Raw genomic sequence first — 24,278 nt, 5'->3', positions numbered from 1 at the left:
ACTAACTTCATTCCGTGGTTTCACGTGATTATGTTCACTATATGTATTGATTTTTTTTGCGTCACTAAGTAGTAGGTATGAGAATCAGTTTGTTGTAACGTGCTAAGACGTCACTATTTCAAATATTATCTTATTAGTATTTTAGAGTTTAAAAAAAAGTAAAACGTCCATAGTTTCGTTAATCTTGAGGCTTAAGGATTGTTATCAAGAAAATCGTCAGAAATATAAAAAGAAAATCCGTGAAAAATAAAAGCGTATTTAAGGCTCTCGGTAGTAACAGACTTTTTATTCGTTGCCTCGTTTTAAATCATGTAGTCTACATTATAATTCATTCCTAGAACCTCAGTAATTACCTTTATTCGTCTTTTTCTACACTATTTCTCACTACAACTTGGTTTAACCATTGCAAGCGGTATTGCGGAACTGGCCCAGCCTATAAGTACCCTCACACACGGCATACCATATTTAGTCACGGATATTAACGGGTGTCACGGTAGGTGGCGTGACGGTCGCAATTAGTATAAGAGTGCATTCACTTTAGCAAATAATATGTAACATGTGCTCGTACCATGGGGAATCCCTGTGACATACTTAGCGATTTTTTCGCATATTGGTGATCAAGCAGTCATCTGCAGAATAACGCCCGTATAATGGTTCGAAGGCAATAAATTCATTTTTTATTTATTTATTTATTTATATATTCACAAACATTACTATGAGGTCTCACAGTGCGCGTGGACGCACAGGGTCACACACGAACAAGTCACAGAGCTCTATTCAACGCTGTTCGTTCGATTTGCTGCTTCACATAAGCAAGCATCGTTTGTGAATACGTACGAACAGGTACCTATCTAAATAATTAGCACTAAGCGTTTCGATAACTCATTTATAATACTAGGGACTGGAATTTGCTGCCTGCAGTTGTCTTCCCTGAACACTAATAATCCGGGCCTTTTCAAGGCGAGAGTGAATAGGCACTTACAGGGCAGAGATGCACCAAATACTGCATCTCACATAACACCAGGTGCTATTGCGATCAAATGGGTTTATACTCCCAAGCCGCTTTCGGCTATGGTAACTACGACAAAATTCCTTTTGTCCGCAATAAGAGGACTACGCTGGGCTCCCCTATCATATGCCCTCACATGGCTACAGTAGCCAATCTTGTTGGTAAACGTGGGCGAACAATGTCGACACGTTAGGACACCGCTGAGTTGATTGTCCGCACCGCTGATTTGTCTATAAGTTCACGAAGAGCCAAAAGCTCTTACACGACTTTTCTTCTCTAATATAACCCCTATCTCATAAAAATGAACTGTAAAAAACGGTGACTTTTATTATAACAATTTGCACACAACCCACTTACCCAAAAGCATGACGTTGTCGTTTTCAGCGAAAATTTCGTGAAATCCCCGAGCTTTCCATAAATCTATTAGGACCGTAAGGCTCAGGTCACACTGTTTTCAAATGGGCGATTCGGCTAATTGATGACGTTTGAAAAGTTTTGTGGTCTCTGTAACAAAGATTTGACTTGTTTTTGCTAGAAACCGACAAAACTATGTCCTATATCGCATCTTGTAACGTGACGTATAGATAAAATCAAGCTTTTTGTAACGAAACTAAGCTCCAGTTTCTGAATCGATTTTTAACTTGAACATGCTCATTTTCTACTTAAATATTCCTTAACTTTTAGAATTCAGCTTCAGTAATTTTAAACCAATTCAGTATAACAGGCTTAGGTAAGTTTGTTATGCATATTTTATGTTATATTGCATATGTGACCTGAACGTAGTATATTATTCAAAACATCCCTACAAAAATACACTTGCTCATAATCATTTATCGATTGGCGACGATTCGGCTGTCGCAGGGCAGGGGCATGTAAGAACAACAAAGGAATGATGTTGCAACATTGGAAAGCCCATCTGGAAATCTACTTAGAAACAAGGACTTCCAAACACAATTGTACGGATGATTACCCTCGTAACTCTAGGGATGGACGTCGAGTAATGAAGTCAGTCCATCTCCCGAAACTAACTCGATCTTTTGGTTAGGATTAAAGACAGAGTATACCCTGGGTTTAAGATTCATTATTACTGGGGTAACACAACTTTGAATTTAGAATCATGATGGGGTTGCTAGATGTTTCTTATTGTCACAAAGCAATGATAGGCTCGAGCGTTGGTAACCCGCTGAAAACCAGCTTAGCGATATGACAAGTCATTTTACGATTCAAACTGAACTTTCAGCAAACTGAACGGGGGCGCATCTTTAACATTTTATGGATATCCTGTTCAAGTAAAAGAGTCTATATTCCTGCTTGCTATTTTTTCTTGCATGCTAAATAAAGTTATCAGTATTCTTATCTTTATAAATTTCCATTTGCAGAAAATAAGTTAATTTTATTGCAATAGTGGGAATGATAGGTTTCTTTCTTAACAAAATACAATCACTACAGCAAAAAACTGCGTAAGATTCAGTCCTGGATCTGTCAATAGGCTGTATAGGCCGCGGCCTAGGGGCGGCAGCGGCCTAAGGGCGGCAGATTTCAGATGACGCTTACTCGATTTCAGAAGATAAAAGTTAAATAAAGATCCAACCCCACGGGGGGCAAAACTGTAAATCCGCCACTGGTAAGATTGTAGTATAAACTGCCCCTTACACTAATCCTCTAAAATAGGGGTAAGCGACAATCCCTCGCATATTAATTAGTACCGGATTTTATTTGCTTTACAAAGGATTTACATTTTTGCGAAATGGAACAGATTTTGAGCGATAACTTGCCAAATTATTCAAAATGTTAACAGTCCGTTTTTGTGAATTATTTGAATTTTAAATGTACCTAATTATGGAATTTTCTCTTAAATGGTAACAAAATTGGTTCTGTAGCAGTTTTTTTTAACGAATATCAGCAATTTGTAAATACAATAATAACACCTCGTGGTAAGCTAAATATGCTTGTGTTACGAGTGGGATCGAACCCGCGTTCCTCGGATCACAAGTTGGCCAGTCTTACCCCTTCACTTATTTCTAAGTGACAATTTACTTTTCCTTCCAACTAGATGGTAGAGTCGGTGGGTGTAGTGGTTCGCACGGCTCAAGACGCGTCTGAGATGCGGAGCGAACGATAATCTCTGGTCGAGGGTGACACCTAAGTACTTGGCCTCACTCTTCCAGGGAATAGTTTGGTCAAATAAGGTGATATGGGTGGGAACGTTAGGACGAGTGCGAACCGGAGGACGTTTCGCAGACAAAGCCCTAGAAAAGTACACTGCTGCACAAAAAAGTGACTTTAAGTTACTGATCAGTGCAGTTCTACAAATAACATTTTTATTATGAAGCTTACATGAGTGTACGTCATCATCATCAGATAATTTAGTCCCCACTGCAGGAGCACGACACTCTAATTTATCAGAAGCAAATGGATGACTGTATTTGGCCAGGAAGGCCTGTTATTCGCACTATTTGTCCCTTATTGCCTTTCACGACATCCGCCGGAAGACTGGGGAGTGGTCCTATCCTACTCTGCCAAAACCACACAGCTATACTTTAGTACAGATTGTATATGTAGTTATAAGAGTTACAAGCGGCCGCCCGCGACTTCGTACGCGTGGATCCCGTTTTACCCCCTTAGGGGTTGAATTTTGCAAAATCCCGTCTTAGTGAGCACCTACGTTCTAAAAGGAACCCCCATGCAAAATTTGAGACTCCTAGCACTTCTAGTTTCTGAGATTTCGTGATGAGTGAGTCAGTCAGTGACCTTTCGAGAAGATATGCAGTTCACTAGACCGTGTAACTCGACTCAAAGACTCAAAGATATTGGCCGCCACTCTAACGAGCAAGATACACTCCACTCTAATTATTAATTGGCTTTTGGAGCTTGCGTTGCCAGTTTAGCTTTCTAATGCTTGTTTGGAAGTTAAGTTGTAACAAAACTGATTCTGAACAACTGTAACTGTGTTATCTGTTGAACTTTTATGATTGGGAAACACAAGGCTAGATTCTTAGACTCCCCGCGAACTTCAGACTTTTTATTGGCCAATAGTTTGGTCGGGCTGTAAACGAACTAAAGTCACTGACATAGCCCGACGGATTAGCAAGCTGCAGTGGCAATGGGCAGGGCACATATTACGCAAAACTGACGGCCGATGGGGCAGCAAGGTTCTGGAATGGAGGCCGCGTACCGGAAAACGCAGCGTGGGACGTCCACCCACAAGGTGAACAGACGACATCATAAAGGTAGCAGGAAGGCGCTGGACGCAGGCCGCTACCAACCGGGCAACATGGAAAGCATTGGGGGAGGCCTATGTTCAGCAGTGGACGTCCTATGGCTGAGATGATGATGACTCAATCGACCAATATAGCTACCAATCGTTTGCTAGGCTAGAGTCAAAGATCAGATCTTGCCAAACACCTGGCTTATGACTGCCTTGAATGAGGGCTATCGTTTTTATACTTAACAGTTGGCACCCCTGGCGATTGCCAGGACCTTACTTTACAGCGGCGCCATCTTGATGACTGCAAATGCGATAGTCCTCCTACCACTTTCGCGCTCACAAGTTGGCGCCACTGTCTTCGCTACTAGCAAGTGACAGGACCTTACTCTACAGTGGCGCTAACTGGTGAGCGCTAAAACGATAGCCCTCATTGGCTCAAACTAAAACATTCAAAGAAAGAAACTATTATGGCTACAATTATTTAAATCACAACATAACCACGAAGGAAGTACAAATACCAGCCTAAAACAAACGAGTTTTTGATAAAAGAAATCTGTTCGTGTATCCAAGCTGTACATCGTTATCAGTCAACAAGCTTTTACTAACTTAGAAAGTGTCAAAGCTTTTGATACCGGACCTACGTGTATCTTATCTTTTGGCCCATGAAATTTTATTGTACCGACGACGGCGGACCAAGCTAACCACTGTAGCATCTTTTTTAGTTGTACTAAGTGTTCTTTTGCTACAAAAAATGTCTGATAGTCTTATGCCCGTTTTCACCATCAATCCTTACTTTTTAAGTGACCCCTATGAAAACAAAATTCCTGTTATGTGTTACCATAGGGGTCACTTAAAAATTAGGGATTGATGGTGAAAACGGGAATTTAATTAAAACAAAAAAGTTTCAATTTTCAAGTGGACCAGAATGGTCTACTATAAAACTTGCCTCACTTTTCGTGAGCTTACTTATCTTGGCTTTTTTAATCTATGCTGATAGTGATGTGTTGTTGTCACCCTTTGAGATTATTTATACCACCCCTTTTTACCCCATGACCTTGGACATGGTTAAGCCGTTATATCAATGTAGGCTGTAGGCTTGTAATAATACTTTTATTAATAGCAGACTGTCTAGACGGCTGGCAAAATGTTTTTGTCGATTGTAACGCTCTTGGCACTCGACTGGAAATGTAATGCAATATGTCATGTAATACTGGTATTATACAAACTGAATTGGGTCAGAAAATGTGCATTATAGTTGCGGTAGATTAATGTGGAATAATAGGTTATAAGTAAATGCAAACCGTTTTATGTTATGTTTTCAATTCAACACTAAACAAAATTCAACACTAAACAAAATTCAACACTAAACTCGTCGAGGCAGAAAAGTAAATTTTAATAATTAACCCTGCCGCAGTGGCGAACTTCTGCTCAATAAAGTTGTGAACCTCGACCCTACGAGTTTAACAGTGGTGAACTGGTGAACCCCTGCTCTATATTCACAATATACAGGGTGTCCCAGAATGGCTAGGGGAGGTAGCTCTACTAATGTACTATCCCTAAAAAATATGAAAAAAAAATAAAGCGCATAAGGATACAAAAAAATATTTTTTTTTAAAGTGTTAATAAATCAGCTTTGCCTAAGTATCTGGCTATAATTGCTGCGTTTGGAGTTTATTTGTACTTTTTTCTTACTTATATTAATTGTACATGATCGCTTCGTTTATCTGTAAACAAACTTTAAAAAATAATGACTAGATTTCGAGTTTAGAGCACTGTATTTAAAAAAAAATCCGAATTCAAAAATGTTTTTTCATATGTTTTAGGTATAGTACATTAGTAGAGCTACCTCCCCTAGCAGTTTGATTCACCCATTCTGGGACACCCTGTAGAGTACCATCAACCGCTACTATACGAGTGATAGCGTGGATTAATGTAGATGTGGTTGAACCAGCATGTGAGGTCTTATCATAAGAGGATATCAGTTTAACACACCAAAGATTGATTGGCTAAGATAATTAGACAACTTTCGAGATGGGTTCGATTTCTGAACTCTATAAAAGCGACAAATTCCTTGCCCTATACCAGTCACGAAACCCTGCTGTATAAAGTCACAAGCCCATACCCTATAGCAGTAAGGAACCCCTGTTCTGTAACAGTCTCCAACTCCTGCTCTATAGCAGTGATGAAACCATTCTTCATAACAGTTTTGTACCCCTGATGTATAACAGTGGTTCTGCTCAATCACAGTGGCAAAACCACGCCGATGACGATGACGTAGCATGAATTATGGAGTCGTGTGTGGACGCACGTTCTACCTTATGATGAGGAGGGTATCATTTAGGAAAAATAGACTCTAATGACTAACAACAACAGCAAGCTGCTGCTCTATAACAGTGGCAAACTGTTGCTCAATAACAGTGGCAAACTGTTGCTCAATAACAGTGGCAAACTTTTGCTCAATAACAGTGGCAAGTTCTTGCTCAATAACAGTGGCAAACTGTTGCTCTATAACAGTTGCAAACTTTTACTCCATAACAGTGGCAAATTCTTGCTCAATAACAGTGGCAAACTCTTGTTCAATAACAGTGGCAAAGTCTTGCTCAATAACAGTGGCAAACTCTTGCTCAATAACAGTTGCAAACTTTTACTCCATAACAGTGGCAAATTCTTGCTCAATAACAGTGGAAAACTCTTGCTCAATAACAGTTGCAAACTTTTACTCAATAACAGTGGCAAACTCTTACTCAATAACAGTGGCAAACTTATGCTCTTTATTAGTGGCGAACATCTGCTTCATAGCAGTGGTGAACTCTTGCTCAATAACAGTGGCAAATTCTTGCACAATAACAGTGGCAAACTCTTGCTCAATAACTGTGGCAAACTTATGCTCTATAAAAGTGGCCAACTCCTGCTCAATAACAGTGGCAAACTTTTACTCAATAACAGTGGCAAACTCTTACTCAATAACAGTGGCAAACTTATGCTCTTTATTAGTGGCGAACATCTGCTTCATAGCAGTGGTGAACCTTGCTTTATATGGCAAACTCCTGCTTTATAAACGTGGCTAACCGCTTTCTTATAGCACTTACTTAGCTGCGGGGAGTGCTTCTTGGTGGACATGACCTCGCTCAGCTCATGTCAGCTGTCGCAGCGCACGCACGCGATCATCGAGCGGGCGTGGCGGCGCCAACTCCTGCGCTTGCGGCGGACCAGGTTTGTGAAGGAAATAGAGGAGCCTAGACTACAGCAGTGATGACCACCTCAAGTGAACTCTTACTCTACTAGATAAATAACTTTTGTAACGGTTTCATGAACTCTTGCTCTGTAACAGTGGCCAACCCCTGCTTTACTGTAATACACGTACGTGCGTCAATACTCGCTCGTGATTGTCCTGTCGATTAGGTACCGCAGGAGGGGTAGTCGCGCGTGTTTTGTTTTCGATGCAAACTCGCGGAGAAGAACAGGCCTGATAACAGTGGCAAACTCTTGCTCAATAACAGTGGCAAACTTATGCTCTATTTAATAGTGGCAAACCCTTGCTTTAACAGTGGCTAATCGCTGCGATAGCAGTGGCGAATGCTTGGTCTATAAGAGTAGCGAAATCCTTCTTTACAAACGTGGCGAACCGCTTTAGAACCATTGAAAATGCTAAAGCCCGGTCTGTGAGCACGTAGAATTTTGTCCGATGACCCCAAGCTACCCATCCTTATCGCTCGCGCGTAATTATATTACTGTCGCGACTATGCGACGGGCGCCCGCAGAGAGTGTGCGAGCGCGACAGCAACATAATTACGCGCGAGCGATAAGGATGGGTAGCTTGGGGTCATTGGACAAAATTCTACGTGCTCGCAGACCAGACTATAGTAAGTGTCAAGGTGTGTAACAAGCTCTTACTTGGCTGCGGGGAGTGCTTCTTAGTGGACATGACCTCGCTCAGCTCATGTCAGCTGTCGCAGCGCACGCACGCGATCATCGAGCGGGCGTGGCGGCGCCAACTCCTGCGCTTGCGGCGGACCAGGTTTGTGAAGGAAATAGAGGAGCCTAGACTACAGCAGTGATGACCACTTCAAGTGAACTCTTACTCTACTAGATAAATAACTTTTGTAACGGTTTCATGAACTCTTGCTCTGTAACAGTGGCCAACCGCTGCTTTACTGTAATACACGTACGTGCGTCAATACTCGCTCGTGATTGTCCTGTCGATTAGGTACCGCAGGAGGGGTAGTCGCGCGTGTTTTGTTTTCGATGCAAACTCGCGGAGAAGAACAGGACTGATAACATTGGCAAACTCTTGCTCAATAACAGTGGCAAACTTATGCTCTATTTAATAGTGGCAAACCCTTGCTTTAACAGTGGCTAATCGCTGCGATAGCAGTGGCGAATGCTTGGTCTATAAGAGTAGCGAGAACCTTCTTTATAAACGTGGCGAACCGCTTTATCACCATTGTACATGCTAAAGCCCGGTCTGTGAGCACGTAGAATTTTGTCCAATGACCCCAAGCTACCCATCCTTATCGCTCGCGCGTAATTACTTATATATTGCTGTCGCGACTGTGCGACGGGCGCCCGCAGAGAGTGTGGGCGATAAGGATGGTAGCTTGGGGTCATTGGACAAAATTCTATGTGCTCGCAGACCAGACTATAGTAAGTGTCAAGGTGTGTAACAAGCTCTTACTTGGCTGCGGGGAGTGCTTCTTGGTGGACATGACCTCGCTCAGCTCATGTCAGCTGTCGCAGCGCACGCACGCGATCATCGAGCGGGCGTGGCGGCGCCAACTCCTGCGCTTGCGGCCGACCAGGTTTTGAGGAGCAGGAGCAGTTCAGCTGGTTTTCGGGAACGCTGCAAAGAAATTGGGCAGTCAATATGTTGTCTTATTGACAAGGGTATACGGTTGATATTAATTTGCCTGAGTTTTCATCTCTTGTGTAAGTACGAAGTAAGGGATGATGACTGGGTAATGAAATCGAAATTCTATTTAGTCCGTCAGAATAAGAAAATATTAGATTCATATTTTTTATTTTTTTTCATAATTAAATAATAACAGTGCTACATCGAGTTGAAATGTCACGTGACGTCACTTTTGAGTAAAAAATCTACTCAAGCGTGACGTAATGCGTCATTTCAACTCGATGTAGCACTGTTATTATTTAATTATGAAAGAAAATAAAAAATATGAATCTAATATTTTGTATATTATCTGTCTGACGGACAAATAATTGAAATTTTGTCATCTAGCCTATGCACAGTTATGAAACACAAATAACCATCTCCGCTACGAATATGCTAGCAGAAATTATCTGCAAGACTAAAAGAACAAGAATAAGAAAATCTAGGTTACGTTTATAAATGGTCGGGATTGCAGTAAAACAAGAAAGATATTACCTACTTGACCCCAAACGCCTTGTTAAAGTTTAAATGAGGTTTTGGAAGAATAAAGCCTGAAAGTTTTATTTGAAAAGTGGATTTTACGAGAATATGCATTATTTATTTCACAATGGTAACCTAAACTTTAATTACCTAGTATTTGTTATCATTTGAATTACCAACTAAATTCTAGATGTTCTAGGCAAGTCATATTCAAACGTATTTTAGAGGTCAATAATAAATTCATAAGATTTGAGATTTGCTAACAAAAGTTTAGGTAAAAAGCAAAACGCGTGACGAAAGTGGTTTAATTTTAATTCTGTCCATCATCATCATCATCATTTTCGCCACGTCGTTTCAGAACGTCCACTGTTGAACATAGGCTCCCCCAATGATTTCCACATCGCCCGGTTGGTAGCGGCCTGCATCCAGTTCTGACCTTGCCCCTTACTAAACGTCCGATACGATAAGATAGTTAATAAAATAATAATCAGGCTATATGCTTGCTAAGCTGACATATTTGGCGAACTTCCAAATCCTCAAATATTGTGAAAATCTATATTCCCGAGCTTCAAGCTCAGGGAATCTAATATTTTTTAATATCGGTTCAGTGAACAGACATTTAACCCGTTTACAACCACCAACAAGTACCTATCTCCTATTTTTTCCCAGTACGAAAATAATGTAGTACTTACCTACTATGAAGTGAAATAAGTCTGCAGTTGGTAGTCGTAAAAAAGGAATACCTAACTAGTTATCTACCTACATCTAAATATAATATAACTCAAAGGTGACTGACTGACTGACATAGTGATCTATCAACATATCATAACACATCCACTGTCCATGAGATATCTCGTACATTGGCCTCTTGTGGACTTCTACCACAGAATAATATAATACTAACAAGTCTATAAGCTTATGGATATTATTTTAAACTGCACCAGAAATAAAAACATCTAGTTTTTTAAAGAAAATATGTGTTCATGTAATAAAATATTTGAATTTGAAAATTCTGTTACATTGCCTAGGGCCTTAGCAAGTAACTTAATCGATACCTTTAGTTGAAACGGACAAAGACTTCGTACCTACGTAGACAGATACCTGTACCTCTAGTACGAAAAACTTTCGAGTTCAAGACGAGGACGAATTTTTGTACGTTTCGAGTTCGAACTCGAAACGTTCATTCTTGTTTTATTAAGGATCGTACTCGTTAGCTTAACTTTCTAATTTCTTTCGTCGGCACGCAAGGCCAAGAAGCTTCTTTCGACGAGTCATAGAGTATTTTACAAGTTTTTTTTTATTTAACATGGAATGGTGTGTTCCGTCCGAAACATGCTGCGTTATTTTAAGATGTTGTTATTAAATTTAAAAAAATAAGTTACAAAGATGAATAATGCTCATAACGCCTCATTAATTGTTTATACGTTTTTGTGTTATTGTTTGTTTAATATGTAAGTATTTAAAACCATTATTATTTATTACCAATCAATATTTATATTGTTGGGTAAACAAATTTCGGAACATCTTTCATCTTGTTAATGTAGCTGGCAAGCAAAGCGGCGTTATGAATAAATTTAAGTTGCTATAGAAACAATGTTCTGTTGATTGTCACTTGTGTCATAGAAAATAAAAAGAGCTATCCATTGTGTATTCCTACTGTTGTAATAAATTGATTTCGTGGACAAATCTATCTTCTATTTTTCTACTGTAAAATCACACTCAGCCACACGCTCACACACGTCTGACATTGAAAAGACAGGGATTTTTCTTGTTTTGACGTATTTTCTAACCTCTTAGAATGTTATTAGAAGTCGTAATAAAATAATTTGAATATAAAGCTATGTTTTAAAGTAAATAAAGACCATTTAACGATGTTAACATGATGAGACATCGGTAAGTAAATTAAATTAGCAAGTGAAAAGATTTTTTAGTTAAATCATGTAGGGTGGGTAGTCGAACAGTGAACCAACCAGATACACTGAACCATCGCCATATTTCAAAAAGTATGACGTTGCCAGTTCCACCGAACGAGTCACACGTGTCTCGTGGACGCCCTTCCCCTCTCCCGTAGTGCACCGGCGACTGTGGCTAAGGTGTAAAGTGTGGCTGCGAATTCTTTGTTTCTCGACGACAAAAGATAGTTTTTTCAGTTATGCTTTACGATTTTTGTATATTTTGCTATTTATATTAAGTACGAAATCTATTTGGTATCAAAATTATTGTAGTTTTATCTGTATAATGAGCACATTCCGTGATGACCATTCCGCGTACTTCTTATTGTTTGTGAACTCATAAGTTGAATAGTGTATGTTTTGAACAGTGAACCAGGTTTTCAAAGTACACAGTGAACCGGTTGACTGTTTTTTTATTTAACCACCAAACGGTTGATTAATTACCTTAAGGCTTTAAGAGGCAATTTTCAGTTATTTTTGTTTAAAGAAGGAATTTTCTTTTCAATTGTGTCTTGTGTTATTTTTGTTTTCTGTGATTTTTTAAATGAAGACTGTTTGTTTACCACCAAAAAGGTTGATTATTGATTACTTGAAGGCTTTATTAGACGATGTTTAGTTATTTTTGTAAAAAGAAGCATTTTTCTTTTCATTTGGGTTTTGTGTGAGTTTCGTTGTTATTTTTGGATTCTGTGATTTTTTATGAAGACTGTTTGTTGAAATAATCATTTTTATTTCCATTTGATTTTTGTGTTGTAAAAATAAAATCTGATTATCTAAAATTATGTTGTTTATTTTTCAAAATCATAATTTTTACTCGTAATGAACTTTATGGTTCACTGTTGAAATATGGGTGGTTCAGTGAAAACTACCCGTAGTACACAGTGAGCCAAATTTCATTTTTTTTAAAAACCTAATTTAAGTTACCTTTTTATTGCTGAGGCTAATTTTGAGCCTAAAAATTAGAAACCTTATTAAATTACCTGACTGATAAGACCATAATCACATTTCTAGCTTCATTTTCCAGCTAATTAGAGCATTTAGAAAAAAGGCCGGTTCACTGTTCAACGATGCACCCTAGTTAAATATGTATATTGTAATTCTATCTTGTTTTAGATTTTATGGAATGGAGGAGAAGATTTAACAGCTAGAAATTAACAAAAATCCTGCAAGAGCATCGAGATCTCGCTTTTGGCGAGTGGAAGTCCAAAGGCAAAGTGCAGCGGTTTGCAGTTCTTAGCCTCACTTTTTTGGACCTAACAAGACAGGAAAAGAATAGTCAAAGGTATGTTGATTGCAATAATTGAATCTTTATTATTTAAGTAGGTACTTACCTATGCATTCTCTAGACAAACTGAAATGTTATGCCCTTTCATATTGATTGTTAGGATGGCAAGTTAAATTAGTATTTAGTTAACATTACTTTTTCTTTTACAGAGGAAACCCGAGTAGCCAGATGATAATATATGAAACCATGAGCAGCCAGCCATTGAAACTCTCAGCAATTTGAATAACAATTTTGATTGATTACCAATCATGTATCATACCTATTAATAGAAAATTAAAACTGTTAGGTACCTATGTTTTAATTGAAATTCAAAATATTGTTTAATGTTTTATAAGTATTTATTAAATAAATTGTCACACATATATTTTGTTTTAATCCCATTAATGTCTATTTGCCCGCAAGTGTTGATGGTATTTCTTAAGTGTGCCTAGGAACCTTAGTCCTATTACTTATTCTGTGCCGGAGCTGGATCTTTGTAAGGTTTGGGTAGGGTAGGTACCTGTAATGATTAATAAATGTTGATGAGTAGAATACTATAACATTAATTTTATAGTTATTAGTTTAGGTAAATAAGTTTATTAAGATCTAAAACTTTCTGGCTAAAACACTTACGAGCAAAGGTATGGAATCACCCTGTTGTGTTTTGTTCTGTATGATCTTAAGAACTGAATGCATATGACATTTGTATAAAATAGTTCATGGATAAATCTTATGTAGGCATGAGTACCTACCTACCTACTTCTCCGAGTATGTTGGGGGTATTGAGAGCATTGGTTAAGTAATTCCAAATGCTTCTTCATACCATCAGTGCCTTGGTATGAACTGGATGCATCTTAATGCATAGCACATAATATAACCTGTAATAATTATTATCTATCAAATGACAAAGAAATCATGTGGTATGTAGAGTAGACAGAATGTATGAATAAATTATGTACTTGCCTTGTGTTCCAAGGACACTCTTTTTGTTGCCATAAGACTATCTTTCCGGCAATTTGTCACATAAGTAGGTATCTTACAGGGCAGATATGTACCATCCTAGACTGCATCCCTCTTAACATCATGTGCGATTGTGGTCAAATACCTGCCTTGTTATGCATAAAAAAAATAAATAAATAAAAATCTACTAAAATGCAGGTTTATTGACTTTGAGGCGGTATCGCTGCAACAACCACAACATCAGGATTTAAGTGTTTTCCTTATTATGTTGCCCTATTAGATATGAAATAAACAAACATTAGGAAAAATGTCCACAAAATATATTTTTTTACTCACTGTTGGGATGCTTCCTAATCTCTTAACTTAAAGCATCTAAACAATCTAAATGATGCCAAACAAGGAAATAAATTCGCCGACCACATAATCTCCACATTTAAGCCTCAAAAACACGTAAAATTTATATCAACGTAGGTAATCTTCTCACAACAAAATTGACAGTGACACAACATTCGATGATTTCAACGACAACGAAACGACCGTTGATTGTCAAAATTAGGTTCGTACTACGTTATTTCATACAAAATCCATCTTTCGTCACGCCTAGTATTTGAACTCGATACGAAAGAAAATCGAAAGTTAGGTGTTTTTTTCTTTTTATGACCTATAGGGGGCGCTGTTTAATTTTTCATACAAAATTTTTCGATGGCACTTTGAATACGCAAACGAAACGAACTCGAAAGTTTTTCGTACTAGAGGTACTGAAGCTTCTATTAACTACCTCACTAACAATAAACGTTACTTTGTCCATTCAAACCCGACTAGATTGTACCGTAGGGATGAGGATATGTAGTTTCGGTTATGAATACGGTTACGGATATAGGAATAATATTATACCGGTTTCGGTTACGGTTACGGATTTTTTTTTATTTCGGATATCCGAAAGTTTCGGTTACGGTTACGGATATCTGTGCTTTATAATGCCAATTGCAATAGTTGTCCAACACGGCTCATTCATGGCCACACACTTTACATTGAATAAAAAGTAATAAAAAATTGATACTAGATGGCATTATAAAGGTAAATCAGGCTATTATTCCTCTATAATGCTATACAAAAAAAACTATCTATAAACTATCCGAAACTTTTGAATCGGTTACGGATATTTTTTATTTCTGATATCCGAAAATTTACGGATATCCATAACATCCCTGGTACCGAGGTAGAGTCCCGGTACGGCTTAATGACCTTCCATTACCCCAGATCTAATTTTAGATCTCGCATTACCCGCTACATTTGCAGGTAGCGTTTATCTCTCGCACTTTATGTGTGGCGTGTAACAGGTTAAATTGACTGCATAGGTTTCAGCCTGCATTGAAATTACGCTCTATTATTGAATGAATATGTCACCGCAAAATTGTGGATTCCGTCAGATATAATCTGACGAAGTTAACGAAAGATTATAATCTGACGAAGTTAATCGAATGTAGATAGTTAGGTAGAATACAATCTAACATAACCATAGAGATGTAGAGAGATGCCAACTAATGCGCTGAGTTCGAAATTCAATGTCGTATTAGAAATTGACACACACGAAGTTACCAAAATATGTGCTCATTATCCACTGCGGTATCAGTCCGAATAATCTTTATTACTAACGCAAGTAATGTAAACTGTTTACATTATGACGTTTGCAGCAATGTGTTCTGTTTTAGGCATATTGCTGCTAGACCGGCTCCGCCCCCTTATCACGTCTCCCTTTAGTTTCTATGATCTGTGAACATAACCTAAGTTAGTTTACAATCTCACGTGTTATTTATAAACTGACGGAGATCACAATTTCGTCGCTACCAACTGGCCAATCTGGAAATCATTGGGGGATGCATATGTTCAGCAGTGGACGTCCTCCGGCTGAAATGATGAAGATGATGGATATTCAAGAATTGATTCAAGCCTGTGAAAAATTACAGCTTTAATTTCAAAATCGCTTCTCGGAGCGAAGTAATAAGAATGAAAAACGCCGGAGTGAAGCAATTTCGGTTTCAACTGTCAGTTTGTAACTTTGTCTAGGGGCAAATATTATTTACGGGCGGAATTTGGCTACGATATTTGAAGTTATCCATTTTATTGTGTTTCTGTCTTTAAAATTATGCAAATTGTAAATTAATTGTAATTTAACTGCAACAGCATCAACACAAACTTTAGTGGTTTCCTGAATGCTGTCAAAAACAAATTAATTATCTGTTTTGTTTGACAAATAAATGAAAAAAAAAATATAACCACATTATCAACAAAATTTTCACGCATTTATCATCCTGAATAGCTTTAAGAGTTACTTTTAGTCATTTGTTTAAATAGAAATAGCTGTCCAACAATAAATAGCACGGCATAAAGCTCAACAACAAAGCTCTCGGAAGTTCCCGCGATAAGCTCGGGAACGGATAGCGCTATATTGGAACAGATGTTGTGACATGCCTGTGCTTGTACAGACAAGCAGACTTTACTTTTTTGTTGCAAAATATCGTATAGCTACAGATGCCAGTGTATTTACCCTTACGAATTGGAAAAGTGAACTTTCAAAAATTTTCTTCTTTTTGTTTTACAAATAATAACACTAATAGGTACATTTATTAGCAGTCTGCCTAGTGTCTAGTAATGCATAAAAATCAGTGAATAAAGACTATTTGAACCAAATTATGGAATCACACATTGTAAGTATGACAACGTATAGGTACGTAACTATAAGTACATAATAATAAGTAAACAAACTTCGCAATCGTAACTTATTTCGAAGAATGTAAAATACGTCGCCTAAACTTTTACCTTATCGAAGTGGGCACTAAGTAGTGGCTGAGCTTGCTTTGACTAGAAGCACTCGTGAGAACAAAAAAATAATGGAGACTTGGCTGGAAAACTTAGTTATAATACCTACTTATTTTTTAATCAAAAATTAAAAAAGACTTTTAATTATAACCAAACTAGCGGCCGCCTGCGACTTCGTACGCGTGGATCCCGTTTTACCCCCAGGGGTTCAATTTTGCAAAATCCCGTCTTGGTGAGCACAACCTACGTTCTAAAAGGAATTCATGCAAAATTTGAGAATCTTAGCACTTGTAGTTTCTGAGATTTCGTGATCAGTGAGTCAGTCAAGGATCTTTCGCTTTTATAAATATAGATTATTACGGAATCACACAAATATACGTAAACTCATAATAAACAAACTCACAATCGTATGTTATATCGAAGTTTGTAAAATACGTCGACTAAACTTTCCCCTTATTACGTTCGAAGTGGGCACTACTAGAAGCTGAGCTTGCTGGTGCTTCCTTTGACTGAAGCACTCGTGAGAACGGAAAAATAATAGAGACTTGGCTGGAAAACTTTTGGTTATAATAGGTAGGCTTTGAGTTTTAGATTTTTAGTTAGGACCTGTGTTAGTACTATGGTTAATTCTAACTTCATTCTTTAAGGTATCTGCTCTTTCTGTTTCTGAAAGCTATGTTAAAATTTACTAACGATACTCGTACTTAAAGTGAACAAATACCTACTGATAAAACAAAGCGAAACTTTGAATTTATTTAAACAGGTTTTAACGCGATACGCGGATAGCTTTTAAATTAATTCAATTATGCAACGCGAAAGTTAAAAGTTAATTAAAGCGAAACTTTGACTATGCAGAACGGTCAATTAGGTATGTTTGACTTTTCAAACTTTGAATTACAAAATTTGATAATTTTTCTATGATATTTCCAGTTGAAAGTAAGAGACATAGCTGTAGTTACTTGTTCATTATTCCTTAAGTAATATTAATTTCATTACATTGCCTGCTTATCAAAGCTACCTACAGGTTCAAAGTTTACAGAATTTTCGTAGATATCAAGTTACTGACTCGAGCAAAGGCATCGCATTTATAAGCAAATGGATCTCAAGGGAGCAGTTATTGTTTAACACCGCTATTCCCAAAGGTGGGTATGCCCTGTGAAGCCCTGGTACTAAACTCCGAGAATACTCCACTATTTGTTTATTAAGATAGCAAAAGCGAAGAAGTAAAACGCTTTTTTAAACAGTATATGATTTTTGCCTTAAAATATTTAAATACTATCTAAAACGATAGCCCTTATTACAGTACTCGTAGTACTGAGAATATCGCCCATATTCACAAACGATGCTTGTTTAAGTGAAGCAGCAATTCGAACGCTTAGCGTTGAATAGAGCTCTTTGATTGGTTCATGTGTCACCCTGTGCTTCCACGCGCACTGTGAGACAGTAATGTTTGTGAATATGGGCGTAAATTACATATAACATAGCAGTAATTTTCCTCCTTAGACATTTTAATTTAAATCACGTGTAAGCTTTTGTCAGAGATTTCATTAAAATAGGGTTGAAAAGATTTGGTGTGGCCACAAAGAAGGCGAATCGTTAATTTGGAACCAGTCACCGTATCTCAAAGGCTTAAATTAGATGATAAAAGACAAAGGCAAGTCCACCCGCTCGGAATGCGTTTGATTGACGTAGGAAATGTTAAGGTGAACGTACACCACATCGCCACAATAAAGATAGGAGCAGAAGATAATCTACATACAAAGTGCGCTCGGGTAACGCACATAATATAACCAATAATCGCAAACCAGTCTAAACCAGCGCGAGTGCGATTACCGCCTACTTGAGACGCGTCTGTGTGCGTATGCAAAATGGAGTCATATGAAGTGCATCCAGGGATGTTATGGATATGAAGTTTCGGTTATGGATACGGTTACGGATAATAGAATAATATTATACCGGTTTCGGTTATGATACGTATAGTAAATCATTTCGGATTATCCGAAAGTTTCTGATAATTTCGGTTACGGATATTAGAATTTTAAAAAGGTAAAATTCAAATAGCAAGATGCCGTGCGACCCACATACTATGACGGTACATATGATAAAGGTAAAACAGGCAGGTATATCAGAATGGTGCCAGGGGTTGCCAGATAAGTAACAAATATTAAAAATATTAAGATTTAGACTCCGCCTTTATCCGAAATTATCCGAAACTTTTGAATCTGTTTCGGTTACGATTACGGATATTTTTTTATTTCCGATAGTCTCGTTTACGGTTACGGATATCCATAACATCCCTGGTGCATACAGGTGATTGTCTTCTGTTACTATTTATTTTGTGACATCGCGCCGAGCGATAACCTACGCCAAAAGAACTTTTTTACAGGCAAATAAATACAGCGCAAACTTTTGTGCATCGCTCCTGTACCTATTAAAAATACAGTGTGAGTCACGTTAAAGTGTACATATGAAAATAGATGAAATTAGACCTATTTTTATCGACAAAAAAGAAGTCAAATTTTTTTTTAGATTTTTTTTAAATTTTTAATAGAATTTTTTTTCTTCCAATTACTTATTGTAAAGAAAACGTAATAACTTTTAAACTAAGAGATATATGGGTCATTGTCAAATTTTGCGCAGGTAAATGTAACTTAAAATCATATTTTTTTCAAAATAAATATATGCTTAGATATTACTTTTTTCTATGTCCGTGTCCGGTAAAACAACTGAATTATTATCTATTACAGTTTGCCGCGATGTTTAACCAATAATTTAAGATTTATTCCAGATTTAATGGATCAGGGTGAAAAAAAAATACAACTTTGTTACCATTACGTTTTACCTTTTATTATGAAATTAAACAAGTCAGTCGCAAATATTTTGGGAGTAATATTAAACAGTATTATATCTTTTACATATATTTAGAATCATAACAGTCTTTTTTTAAGTTTAACAATCATCAATCTAAACTCTTAAACAACTCTGTTACTTCTTGAATATTAAAATACCTTAAATTCTACTTAAGTCCTCCAAATATCTATTTATCAGCAGCTAACTGGAACATAATACTGTAAAAATATGTAATAAATTAACGCATCGCGATATTTGCTATATTATATTGACTAGCTTTTCTTTAAAATCTTACTATGTTCTTTAATCTTTGGGACAGAAAAGTAACAGAGTTGTAACACAGTAACATAGTTGTTATTTTTATTGAATATTATGTAATAATTTGCACTTATTGAGCTTGAGATCCAAATCACTTCATCAAAACATTAACTTATGACTGTAATTTATCAATCAAGAGCTTACTTTCTTATAGATTCCTTATCTTTATAGTAATAAAAATTTGATTTTCTTGGAAGAGTAGCTGAAAATTTGAAATAACTTATTTCTGAAGTTTAACTAAGGGAATATCAAATTGGTAATATACTCTTTTACCTTTGCAGACTTTTTTAGGTTCTGGAACAACGGCAAGTAAATTATCAAAAGCCTCATAGGATAAATCACTTAATTAATTTCAATTTTGTTGCATTATCGTCGATTGCCTTAAAAACATTATTTTAACGTATTTTTCTTGATTATTTCTACGGCGTTCTCGGGTATCGTCGCTGCTTCTCAGCAGGCGTTAGAGGCATTTTAATAACGTAAATATCCTGTAACAATGAGTTTTTGGAGTTATTAATATTTAGTATTTCGATTTATTTGTATAAAACAAAGTTACCCATTGCTTGAACTTTTTAAATTGCAACTGATTAAAAAAAAGTAATTTAAACATAATATTTTAGCAAAATTAAAGAATAATATAATGGCATAAGCAACTCTGTTACTTTCTATACAACTCTGTTACCACATGCTAGTAACAGAGTTGCAGCAACAGAGTGGTAAATTTTACATTCCATTATACACCAGTCAAAAAATAAAGCGTGTAGCAAAAAATTTCGTTCACATTTAACACATTTACCCCTTAGACAATATACTGAACGTAAACTAATGAAAAAACATCATTTACTTACGTGAATAGGTAGGTAACAAAGTGGATGCGCAATAAAAACACGCAGCACGTTCAACACCTTGCGGTCGACTGCCGAGCGACTTACCCCTCCCGCCGATCTAACGAACTCCCACGACGAATGCAGACATCCCACCCAAGATTAAACAATATCCAAAATACCGCCATTTCCATTTTGAGTCGTGAATTAGTTAGTAACATAGTGGTCCAGCTGGTTCCAGATAGTACGTGGGACAAAGTTTAGAAAATTATTTAAAAAGTACATTTTATACTGACTGATTTTAAAACATATTTTATTGAATATTTATAATACTCTGTTTACGATGATAATTTATTTTAAGAAGGTCACTATAGTAGAAAATGCAATTATTTGATGTTTATTGTAACGGAATGCTACATGGGACAGGTACAATTTGTAAGGAAAACCTTTCTGTTACCACTAATGACCACTCTGTTACTTTAAAAAAAATTAAAAATATTGAATCTTGAGTCGTTATTCCAATAATGGATGTTCGCTAATGCGATGTATTTTGTATTTAATACATAATTCGTAAAGGATTTTGACATTATTACTAACAAAAAAATGAAAAATGTTGAGGGACACGTTTACCTGCGCAAAATTTGACAATGACCCATATCCTGATAAAATAAAAACAGTAATAATGCTAAATAACAGGCGATACTAAAAAAATACATAAAATACACAAAAAATGCCAAAAAATAATAAAAAAAGATACTTTTTGAAAAAAATCTGCTTTTAAATTGGTGTTTTTTTTGGTATTTGATAAATTTCTCCAAAAAATGCCCCTATAACAGGTGGTTTTTATTACTTTGTATTATTCTCCATCGTTTTATCTTTGTAAAACCAAAAATCGCATATCTCTATCCCTATCACAACATTTGCTATGATCGTTTGAACAAAGGCCTGCCACAACATTATTCTCCGCTACCGGTAGAGACAATTTTAATTTTAACTAAAATGCTTATTTTACTTCGAAATCTTTTGTTTTTATTTGAAATCTAACTTGTCTTTATCAAAATTTCAAATCTAGAGCCATTTTCAGTTTCGTTGTTAACGAAGCGTTGAATGGCGCGCCCGGAGAGGCTTAGTTCAAACGATCATTGCAAACGTTGTAATAGGGATAGAGACATGCGATTTTTGATTTTACGAAGGTAATACGATAGAGAATAATACAAAGTAATAAAAACTACCGGTTATAGGGGCATTTTTTGGAGAAATTTATCAAATAACCAAAAAAACACGAATTTAAAAGCAATTTTTTTTCAAAAAGTATCATTTTTTATTATTTGTTGGCCTTTCTTGTATATTTTATGTATTTTTTTGGTATCGCCTGTTATTTAGCATTATTACTGTTTTTATTTTATCAGGATATACCGCTTAGTTTAAAAGTTATTACGTTTTCTTTACAATAAGTAATTGGAAGAAAAAAAAATTCTATAAAAAATTTAAAAAAAGTCTAAAAAAATTTTTGACCTCTTTTTTGTCGATAAAAATAGGTCTAGTTTCATCTATTTTCATATGTACACTTTAACGTGACTCACACTGTATATTACAGAAAATTCAAAAGACGTATCCGCCGTAAAATAATCTGCAAAGCATGTTAAACCTCAAGGCGAATTGCTCAAAATGATTTGGACTGTGAAATGTTCATTATATTTCAGTGAGTTACGAAGAACGTTTCCAACATTTCTCAGGAATTATTACAAGGCATTCACCTTTCTAAAAGATTTCATATTTCGTTAGATTTAGAAATATGAACAGAAGAAGGAATGTCTTGACTTTTTTTAAACTAAAATGTAGTCTGAGGTCTCTTTCCATTTTTTGCAGGTACTGTTTTTTGCAGGATAGTAGAATACATACATACGTGTTTTTCATACTACACATTGACACGAACATCCCGTTAGCAGTGTTCCGCAAAAGCCCCCGTTCGAATTTGAAATTCGGTTTGTGATTAAACTGGACCAGTAATAAGCAGAATCCAGTTTCATGTATTGTTTAATAGAAGTGTTACCCTAGCGCTCCTTGCATACATTTTTGCAAACACCCGTACGTACAGCAAATCACCTTCCTGCAAATAACGGGATACTGTCGTGTAAGCACACAAGTCCAGTTTTGTTTAGATTCCCGTGGGAAAAGGCCCGAACCCGAAGTGATTAAGTTATTATGTCACAGAGAACATCTTGCCGAGGCTCTAACAAATGTATAACGATAATTATTCCAGCTCGTTTAACTAATTACGGTCATACATCAAACTAAACATTGTAGCACCTTATGTAATCGTTTTAGAAGCTATTTTGCAGTAATGCTGCCTGCTGTCTTTCCCGAACATTATAATCTGGGCCTTTTCAAGGCGAGAATAAATAGGCTCTTACAGGGCAGATATGTATGTCGATGGGGCAGCAAGGCTCTGGAATGGAGGCCGCGTACCGGAAAACGCAGCGTGGGACGTCCACCTACAAGGTGGACCTACGACATCGTAAAGGTAGCACGGAAGCGCTGGACGCAGGCGGCTACCAATCGATCAACGTGGAAAGCATTAGGGGAGGCCTATGTTCAGCAGTGGACTTCCTATGGCTGAAATGATGATAATGATGATGATATATGTACCATGCTAGACTGCATCTCGCTTAACACTAAGTGCGATTGCGGTCACCTGCCTTGTTATGCTTATAAAAAATGTTTAATAGTATTCCGCTGACTGTACGTACATGTGTGAGGGTTCACAACACCCAACCTAAGTAAGCTTCTTAGTGGTTTATATTTGAATAATCCAAATTAGAATTAATTACGTTTGATGTAATTATAATTATGACGTAAGTACCTAAGTGTATTTTGAAATGAAGTTTGTAAGGTCACAATAACATTTCTTTGGCATATTTTTTCCGGTAGTCAGAAATGAAAGAACGTAGTTTTTTAAATTGAAATCCGATTAATTCAAAATTAAATGTCTGCTCGGATCCAAGATTTCTGCGAATTGTCTCCTTTTGTAATGCCTAATAATACGTTAATTATTTCGTGGTTGTGTAACTAAGCCTACTAGGCTCACACTAATTAGGCCTTAGGTTTATTTGTATTTTAACTTTGGGCTTCGTTACGTACGAGAACATTAGAGGACGGACGAGATGTGTCAAGTGGGGTTAAACAGAGTGGTTTACGAGTGACATTGTCGAGATGGACTCTCGCTAAATAATTAGTTATAGTCTTTATCTACTAAACTTGTATAGAAAAAGAAAAAAAAAGACAATTTAGTATTTCATAATAAATAAATGCGCTGACAGACCCCAACACAGGTGAAAATAATAAATCAAAAGTTATAAAAACACAGTCAACAATAATAAAACTTTGACCCTAGGTACCCAAACAATATTTACGAATTCTTGAATTTATTTATTCAAGTTGCATAAGTACAAAATATTTTTTTTTATCAGATTTGTATGAAAATTTTAAAAAATAAAATGATGATATCAATTTTCTGACTTCACCATACTATTTAAATGCACATGTTAACATGGGCCAGTATCGGCTTATAGACCCATTTACCTAACACCCTGTTTACGTAAATAATAGAACAAACTTGAAATTACTTGTAAGAAAAAAGAATGCCCTTAATTACTACATTATCTTTAACGCTACACTATAGTCTTTTTCACCTAAGATGATTCG

The 24,278-nt window shown here is 36.6% G+C and overlaps 1 long non-coding RNA gene across 3 annotated transcripts; it reads right to left on the bottom strand.

Moving 5' to 3' along the window:
• Positions 1 to 13,230: 13,230 nt before the first annotated feature.
• On the bottom strand, positions 13,231 to 14,223 carry LOC135083275 (uncharacterized). 3 transcript variants are annotated; one of them, XR_010259560.1, is made up of 4 exons: positions 14,098 to 14,223; positions 13,765 to 13,984; positions 13,558 to 13,679; positions 13,231 to 13,321 (listed from the first exon to the last, which is right to left on the bottom strand). It is a non-coding gene; the product is annotated as an uncharacterized LOC135083275 (long non-coding RNA). The 3 variants fall into 3 exon arrangements; XR_010259558.1 differs by having other exon boundaries at positions 13,558 to 13,984; XR_010259559.1 differs by having other exon boundaries at positions 13,558 to 13,910.
• Positions 14,224 to 24,278: the final 10,055 nt, after the last annotated feature.

The sequence above is a fragment of the Ostrinia nubilalis genome, chromosome 23 (assembly GCF_963855985.1).
Source record: "Ostrinia nubilalis chromosome 23, ilOstNubi1.1, whole genome shotgun sequence".
Taxonomy (NCBI): Eukaryota; Metazoa; Arthropoda; class Insecta; order Lepidoptera; family Crambidae; genus Ostrinia; species Ostrinia nubilalis.
The sequence above is the reverse complement of the archived record's forward strand: the minus strand, read 5'-3'. Positions and strand labels throughout refer to the sequence as shown.